The sequence below is a fragment of the Megascapheus bottae genome, unplaced genomic scaffold (genome assembly GCF_031878675.1).
Source record: "Megascapheus bottae isolate mThoBot1 unplaced genomic scaffold, mThoBot2.hap1 HAP1_SCAFFOLD_69, whole genome shotgun sequence".
Lineage (NCBI taxonomy): Eukaryota > Metazoa > Chordata > Mammalia > Rodentia > Geomyidae > Megascapheus > Megascapheus bottae.
Genome location: NW_028327710.1, coordinates 202,853 through 210,005, shown reverse-complemented (window position 1 = coordinate 210,005; position 7,153 = coordinate 202,853). Strand labels below are relative to the sequence as shown.

Here is a 7,153-nt window from a genome sequence, read left to right as displayed (position 1 = left end):
CCATCTGTTTTCGGGGCTTCGCCCCGGTCTGAGGACTCTCTAGTCCATCTGTTTTCGGGGCTTTGCCCCGGTCTGAGGACTCTCTAGTCCATCTGATAGGGGAGACTCCGAGCTCCCCCCCGTCCCGGAGGCATCTGGGGTCAGAATTCTGACCCATCTGGTATCTGTTTCCGGGGCTTCGCCCCGGTCTGAGGACTCTCTAGTCCATCTGATAGGGGAGACTCCGGGCTCCCCCCCGAACGCCCTTCCCCTTTCGGTTTTGCACCGAAGCCGCGCTGCGACGTGTCTCTCGTTTAGTGTTCTTTTAATTCTGGTGTTTGTGGTGTTTGTTGTGACGGGACTTGGACTTGGACTGAATATTAACATGGGACAGACTGTGACAACCCCCCTAAGCCTTACTTTACAGCACTGGAAGGAGGTCCGGACAATAGCCAGCAACCAGTAGGTGGAGGTCGGGAAGAATAAGTGGATGACTCTTTGTTCCTCAGAGTGGCAGACTTTCGGAGTCGATTGGCCACTAGATGGCACTTTTGACCTAACTATTATTTCACAGGTCAAGTCTAAAGTGATGAACCCAGGACCGCATGGCCATGGGGGGGCCCGATTTTTCGGTGCCCCCAGTGTATCGGAAGGACACGTTCCTCTGTTGGTCGAGGGAACGGCTTTTGCCCCTCCCCGACCGTCTGAAAACCGCGGGGTAGGTTAAGGGACCGGTCTGTTTGTTTTGTTTCTTGTATGTCTGTTTTGTTATGTTTTACTCAGAGTCTAAAATGGGACAGTCTGTGACTGCTACCATGCATGCCATCAAAATTTGGGGTACTTAAAGGTCTCTGCTTCTGTCTTGTTTTGTGAGGTGTTTTTTTTGTTGTCTGGTTTTGTTTTCAAAATTGGTACCAGTCTTAAATATGGATCCTTGCAATCTTTGTGTGTGTATTTTTGGGCAGTTGTAACAAGCCCTGGAAAAATAAATCACAGCTAAGTTGCCATGTAAAAAGTTTTGTTTTAAACCTGGTTCTCACCTGCAAGAGTAAAATTGGCAAAGCTCTCTTGACACAAACTTCCGGAAAATGAACGGCCGATATTAATCTTGCGCGCTTTAAGATCTTTGAGTATGAGTGTGTGTGAATGAGTGAGTGAACATGTTCAAGGTTAAATTATCAGCATGCTGTATAAAACAATGGATAAATTTATACTTGAAATAGAAAAAGGCAATTGGGTAAATCTGAGTCTAAACTTCAAGAAAATTATTAGGTTAAAATGTTTTACAATGTCTCAAAGGGTTATTGCATTGTTTTAAAGAGAAACTGGTAAAAAGTGTTTTTCTAAAGTAGAAAAAGTATTTTCTAAATGAAATTTGCATTAAAAATAATTTGATATTGAAATGCATAGAGCTGTTTACATTGTAAACATTGTGTCCTGTTTAGCCCAGAGGTATTAGGGAATTTGGAATCTATTTCCTTAAGTTAAAATTTGGAGATAAATATTAGGAATTAAAATGTAAATTTATTTATTAATGTCAGAGACTTTACCTATCTTTCAAAACTGTCTAGGTAATCGAATGCTAAGAGAAAGGATGGGAAAACTTAGGATAGTCCTGTGTGACCATCTTTGGGGGTGAGAGGTGAACTGGCAAAGGTGCAGCTCTGGGTAAATAAGCTGGAATGAAGGCTGTTCACTTAACCTGGTCAGGTGGACTGAGATCCACATCTTCGCTCTTTTTCTTTGCAGACTGACACTGAAAATCTGATGGTAAAATCTGGGTAATATGATTAGTATTTTAAAAGGAATGAATGTTTAAAAGTTTATCTCTGTATAATTTGGGTTCATGTTACTGGGTTGCAATTGGACGTATTTTAGAAAAAGAAGGAAACTAAGTCCAGATTTAGACTTTTGGTGCACTGATGATGTTTGCAGTTCTTGCATTGAGGAAAAACTTATTTGAGTTTAAACTGTTGCTGGAGTTTTAGGCAGTAACCTAAACTGCAGAAAAAAAATGCCTCTCCAAAAGGAAACCTGGAAGCAAAGGGAGTGCCTTGACCCCTAGGGGGTCTGGGGGCAAAGGGAGTTCCTTGAGCCCTTAAAGATTTTTCAAATGCAAATAAAGGCTAAAGTGTTAATTGTTTAAGCAAAGATCAGTAAAAGTTTTAAAGAATATTGGAAATGGGTTTCTGAACAAAGTTTGAAATTGAAGTTGTCCTAAATGTTTGTTTCAAGAAAAAAGAAAACAAGAAAAATCAGGACTACCAAAATGGTTGCTTAATTGCTATTTCAGCTTATTCTTGTAAGTTACTCTAGCAATCTGCAGCAGGCCCATGGAGAAGGACAGCAGATCCTCATTCAGATGTAAATTTGGCCCTCACCAAGTTCCAGGTAAGATCATGCTTAGAGACTATTTCTGAGTTGACCACCTTGTTGCTTCTAATTGGAGTAAAGTGGCCTTTGTAGGACTCATTGATCTGAAAGCCGCAGTTTTGAGCCTGCCCGGGCAAAGCAAAGTCCCTATGAGACTGTGGTGTCTAATCTGTCAGAGTGCTATTGAGAGTTGCTTTGGAGCTCCAAGTGGCAGAGTGCTAGCTCTGAGCTGAAAAGCTGGGGGACAGCACTCAAGCACCAGGCCCAGGACTCAGTGGCAGAGTGCAAGCCTTGAGCTGCAGGGCTGAGGAGCGGCACTCAGGCCCTGAGTTTGGGACTTAAAAGTGGCAGGGTGCTAGCCTTGAGCTGGAGAGCTGAGAGACAGCACCCAGACCCTGAGTTCAAGTCTAGAAACCAACAAAGTGAAATGCTAATGGGACATTTATTCCTGTGTGGAGAGACACTACTGGGACAATGAAGCATCCAGATGCAGTAAGCCACAGCTTGGATGGCAGAGGTGGTGTCAGATCCTAGAGTCACTGGTGCTTGGCCATTCAGTATTAATCAGAGCCGGGAGGTCATAGAATAGTTTGTAAGCATGCCTTACTAATGCCCATGCCTTTCATAACTGGGCAGGAACTTGTCAATCATCTGTAATAGAGGATAGTTTAAAGTCCTAACTGAGTGAAGTTTGATTTGACACCAGCCACAAATTCAGGGTGGATCTGAGGCTTGCGTCCCTATTATCTGTTTAGATCTGGCAACTGAAGCATAGAGTGCAGGGATTAAGTTCCCAGCCAATCAGGAAAATGCCTTTGCAAATGGGTGCTAAGTAAGCTACACTGTTGTAATCAAAGAAAAAGTTTGTGCAGTTGTTAAATGCTTTACATGACCTCCAATTTGGAGTAGAATATCACTCCTGATATGTAATCTTGGCAGCCTCTTGGTAAAATAGGCTAAGTTTTTAGGGTCCCTGGCTTGGTATAGAGACAACGCCCCTGAGTCAGCCTGAAGAAGTTATAGAAGACGGATCATCGCCCATCAGTCCTCTTTAGATAAAGGGACCAAAAAGCTGTTTCTTAAAAATTAAGACAGCATAAGTTAGAGGCATGGAGAAAAATAGTAGTAACAAATTAACAAATGTGCAAGAGTGGAGACTGCACTTGTGGGGAATGGCTACAGTTTCGAGTCTTCTGTGCCTGTCTAGAGAATCCTAGCCTTGTTTAATCTGGTTACTAAAAGTTGTCACCCTGGTATTACTTTGGATTCTCAACCCTATACTGTCTTAAAAACCAACGGGTGCCAGCCTGCAAAAATGAGTGTGCTCAGGTAAAGCAACTAGGAAAGCATTGGGAGAATTCACCAGAGTCAGGCCTTAGGTTAAGCTTCTTTAGAAATTTTGCAGGCGACCCAGCAGGAGGTGTGACATTCCATTGGAGCTGCTGTGCTGCCCTATTCAACCATCACCTCACAGTTGTTTCCTGAGAGGACTGGAACTAAACTCTTGGTGATGGGACCCGACCTGATTTGACAGACCACCCCCTTCAGGATGCTGAGCTCACCTGGTTCAAGGATGGCAGTAGCTTTCTGGAAAATGGAGAGCGGAAGGCAGGGGCAGCTGTTACCATGGAGACTGAGGTAATTTGGGCTGGAGGACTGCCCCCGGGAACATCGGCCCAGAAAGCGGAACTTATTGCCCTAACCAAGTCCCTCCAAATGGCAGAATGTAAGAAACTTAACGTCTACACAGACAGCCGGTATGCCTTTGCAACCACCCATATACATGGGGAAATCTATAGAAGAAGGGGCCTATTGACATCGGAAGGAAAGGACATTAAGAATAAGGCTGAAATTATAGCCTTATTGACTGCATTATTCTTGCCCAAGAGACTAAGCATTATCCATTGTCCTGGCCACCAGAAGGGAGAGTCACTGGAGGCACGAGGCAACCGCCTAGCTGACAGGGCAGCCCCGGAGGCAGCGTCACAGGAAACCCCACCAGCACGAATCCTCCCAATGGCGGAGAAATCGCCCAGCAGTCTTCCTCCACTCCCGTATAGCCCGGAGGACATTGAGTGCCTTAAGAAAATGGGGGCGGCCTATAATTCCAAGCAGAAACTATGGATTTTTGATGGAAAAACAGTATGGCCCAAAAGGTAGACTCTTGAACTTATAACTAACTTGCATACCCTCACACACTTAAGTAAAAATAAAATGAAAACCCTCTTAGACCGGGAAGAAAATTCTGGCTATCTCCTGGGAAAGGATGAAGCCCTACAGCGAGTGGCCAATCAATGCTCTGCATGTGCTCGGGTAAATGCAGGACGGACTAAAATTGGACTTGGAACCAGAGTGAGAGGACAACGCCCAGGTGTTCATTGGGAAATTGACTTTACAGAAATTAAACCTGGACAATATGGCTACAAATATCTTCTAGTATTCATAGACACCTTCTCTGGATGGGTACAGGCATACCCCACCAAGCATGAAACAGCCAAAGTGGTAACCAAGAAACTACTGGAAGAAATTTTTCCCAGGTATGGCATGCCTCAGTTCCTGGGGACGGACAATGGGCCAGCATTTGTCTCCAGGGTAAGTCAGTTGGTGGCCAAGTTATTGAGGATTGATTGGAAGTTGCATTGTGCTTACAGACCCCAAAGTTCAGGGCAGGTAGAAAGAATGAATAGAACAATAAAGGAGACTCTGACCAAATTAGCCTTAGCAACTGGCGTGAAGGATTGGGTGCACCTACTTCCCTTAGCCTTGTACAGGGCCCGGAATACTCCGGGCCCCCATGGACTGACTCCCTTTGAAATCATGTATGGAGCACCCCCTCCCCTTGTGAATTTTCTTCATCCTTATGTTGCGGATTATGCTAATAGCCCCTCTTTACAAGGTCATTTACAGGCTCTGCAGATCGTCCAGCAGGAGGTCTGGAAACCCCTGGCAGCGGCATACCAGGTGCAGCAGGACAAGCCTATCGTCCCGCATCCCTTCCAAATCGGGGATTCCGTGTGGGTACGACGACACCAGACTAAGAACTTGGAACCACGCTGGAAAGGACCATATACAGTCCTGCTGACAACTCCCACCGCCCTCAAAGTCGACGGGATCGCTGCTTGGGTCCACGCTTCCCACGTAAAAGCGGCTTCTACCAACAACTCTGCCGATCAGACACCAGAATGGAAGCTGCAACGCACTCCAAATCCTTTAAAGATAAGACTTTCTCGGTTGTAAAAGTCTCTAACATCCTTGTCTGAAGTACTTTTCTTAAAGGATGGTGGTTTGTGTGCTGCTTTGAAAGAGGAATGCTGCTTTTACGCAGACCAGACAGGAATTGTCCGAGAAACTATGAGCAAACTTAGAGAAAGGCTATCAGAAAGAGAGAAAGAATTTCATTCCCAGCAAGGGTGGTTTGAGAGCTGGTTTAACAAGTCCCCTTGGTTTGCAACTCTTTTGTCTACCATAGCAGGGCCCCTTTTCATACTAGTTTTAATCCTCACCTTTGGTCCCTGTGTTCTTAACAGGTTAATTCGATTCGTTGAGGACCGTCTATCCGTAGTTCAGGCACTAGTAATTACCCAGCAATATCAACAGTTGAAAGAGCAAGAGACTACTCTAATTGAATGAAGGATTCCATTCAAGGAACCATAAGACAATGGGGGGATGAAAAGTGCAGCTGCAGCCAATAAAGTTAGTGAGACCCCGGCTACGGCTGTAATTGCTGTTGCCCAACAAAAGAAGTTAAAAAGCAGCCCCGCAGGATGTTTGCGGATGAGGCTGATAAGGTTGTAAATCCAGATGAAAGGCACGTCCGCCCTCTTCTAGCTAAGATAAAAATTCCACTACTGCCCAAAGTAAACTCCTAGCCTTATTTGAAGTTAACCGACCCCTAACCTGTAATTACGCTTCTGCTTCTATAACCGTGCTTCTGCTACCCATAAATACCCCTCTTCCCCAAGCCTCGGCGCGCAAAGTCTTCTAGGAGGCTTTGTGGTCCGGGGCGCCCGTGTTCCTGAATAAACCTCTTGCTGTTTGCATCCGACTGCGTGGAATCGCTGTTCCTTGGGAAGGGGGCTCCGTCTCCGTCTGGAAGACATCCCGCTGAGTCGGGGGTCTTACAGTTCAACATATACAAATCAATTTATATAATTCAACACATCAACAGGAGCAGGGATAAAATCACATGATTGTCTCAAGAGATGCGGAAAAGGCATTTGGCAAGATCCAAAACCCCTTTTTGTTAAAAGATGTGGAGAAACTAGGAATACATGGAACATTTCTCAATGTAATAAAGGCTGTGTATGAGAAACCCACCGCTAGTATTATACTTAATGGTGAAAATCTAAAGCCATTCCCTCTAAAATCAGGAACAAGACAAGGATGCCCACTCTCTTCACTCCTTTTTAACATAGTACTAGAATTCCTAGGCAGTGCAATAAGGCAAGAAGCAAGCATAAAGGGGATCTAAGTAGGTAAAGAGGAAATAAAACTATCCCTCTTTGCAGATGACATGATTCTGTATTTAAAGAATCCTATAGACTCAACTCCCAAGCTCCTTGAACTGATTCAAAGCTTTGGAAGGGTAGCAGGCCATAAATTCAACCCTCACAAATCAACTGCCTTCCTTTACGCCAACAGTGAGAGGAACGAGGCAATAATCAGGAAAGAAACTCCTTTCACAATAGCCTCAAAGAAAATAAAGTACCTAGGAATTAGCTTAACTAATAATGTCAAGGACCGGTTAGATGAAAATTTTAAAGCCATAAAAAAGGAAATTAAAGCAGAACTAAGGAAATGG

The 7,153-nt window shown here is 44.5% G+C and overlaps 1 pseudogene; it reads left to right on the top strand.

Annotated features, from left to right (window-relative positions):
- Positions 1 to 4,140: 4,140 nt before the first annotated feature.
- LOC150039467 (uncharacterized) lies at positions 4,141 to 5,767 on the top strand (annotated as a pseudogene).
- The last annotated feature ends 1,386 nt before the right edge of the window (positions 5,768 to 7,153 follow it).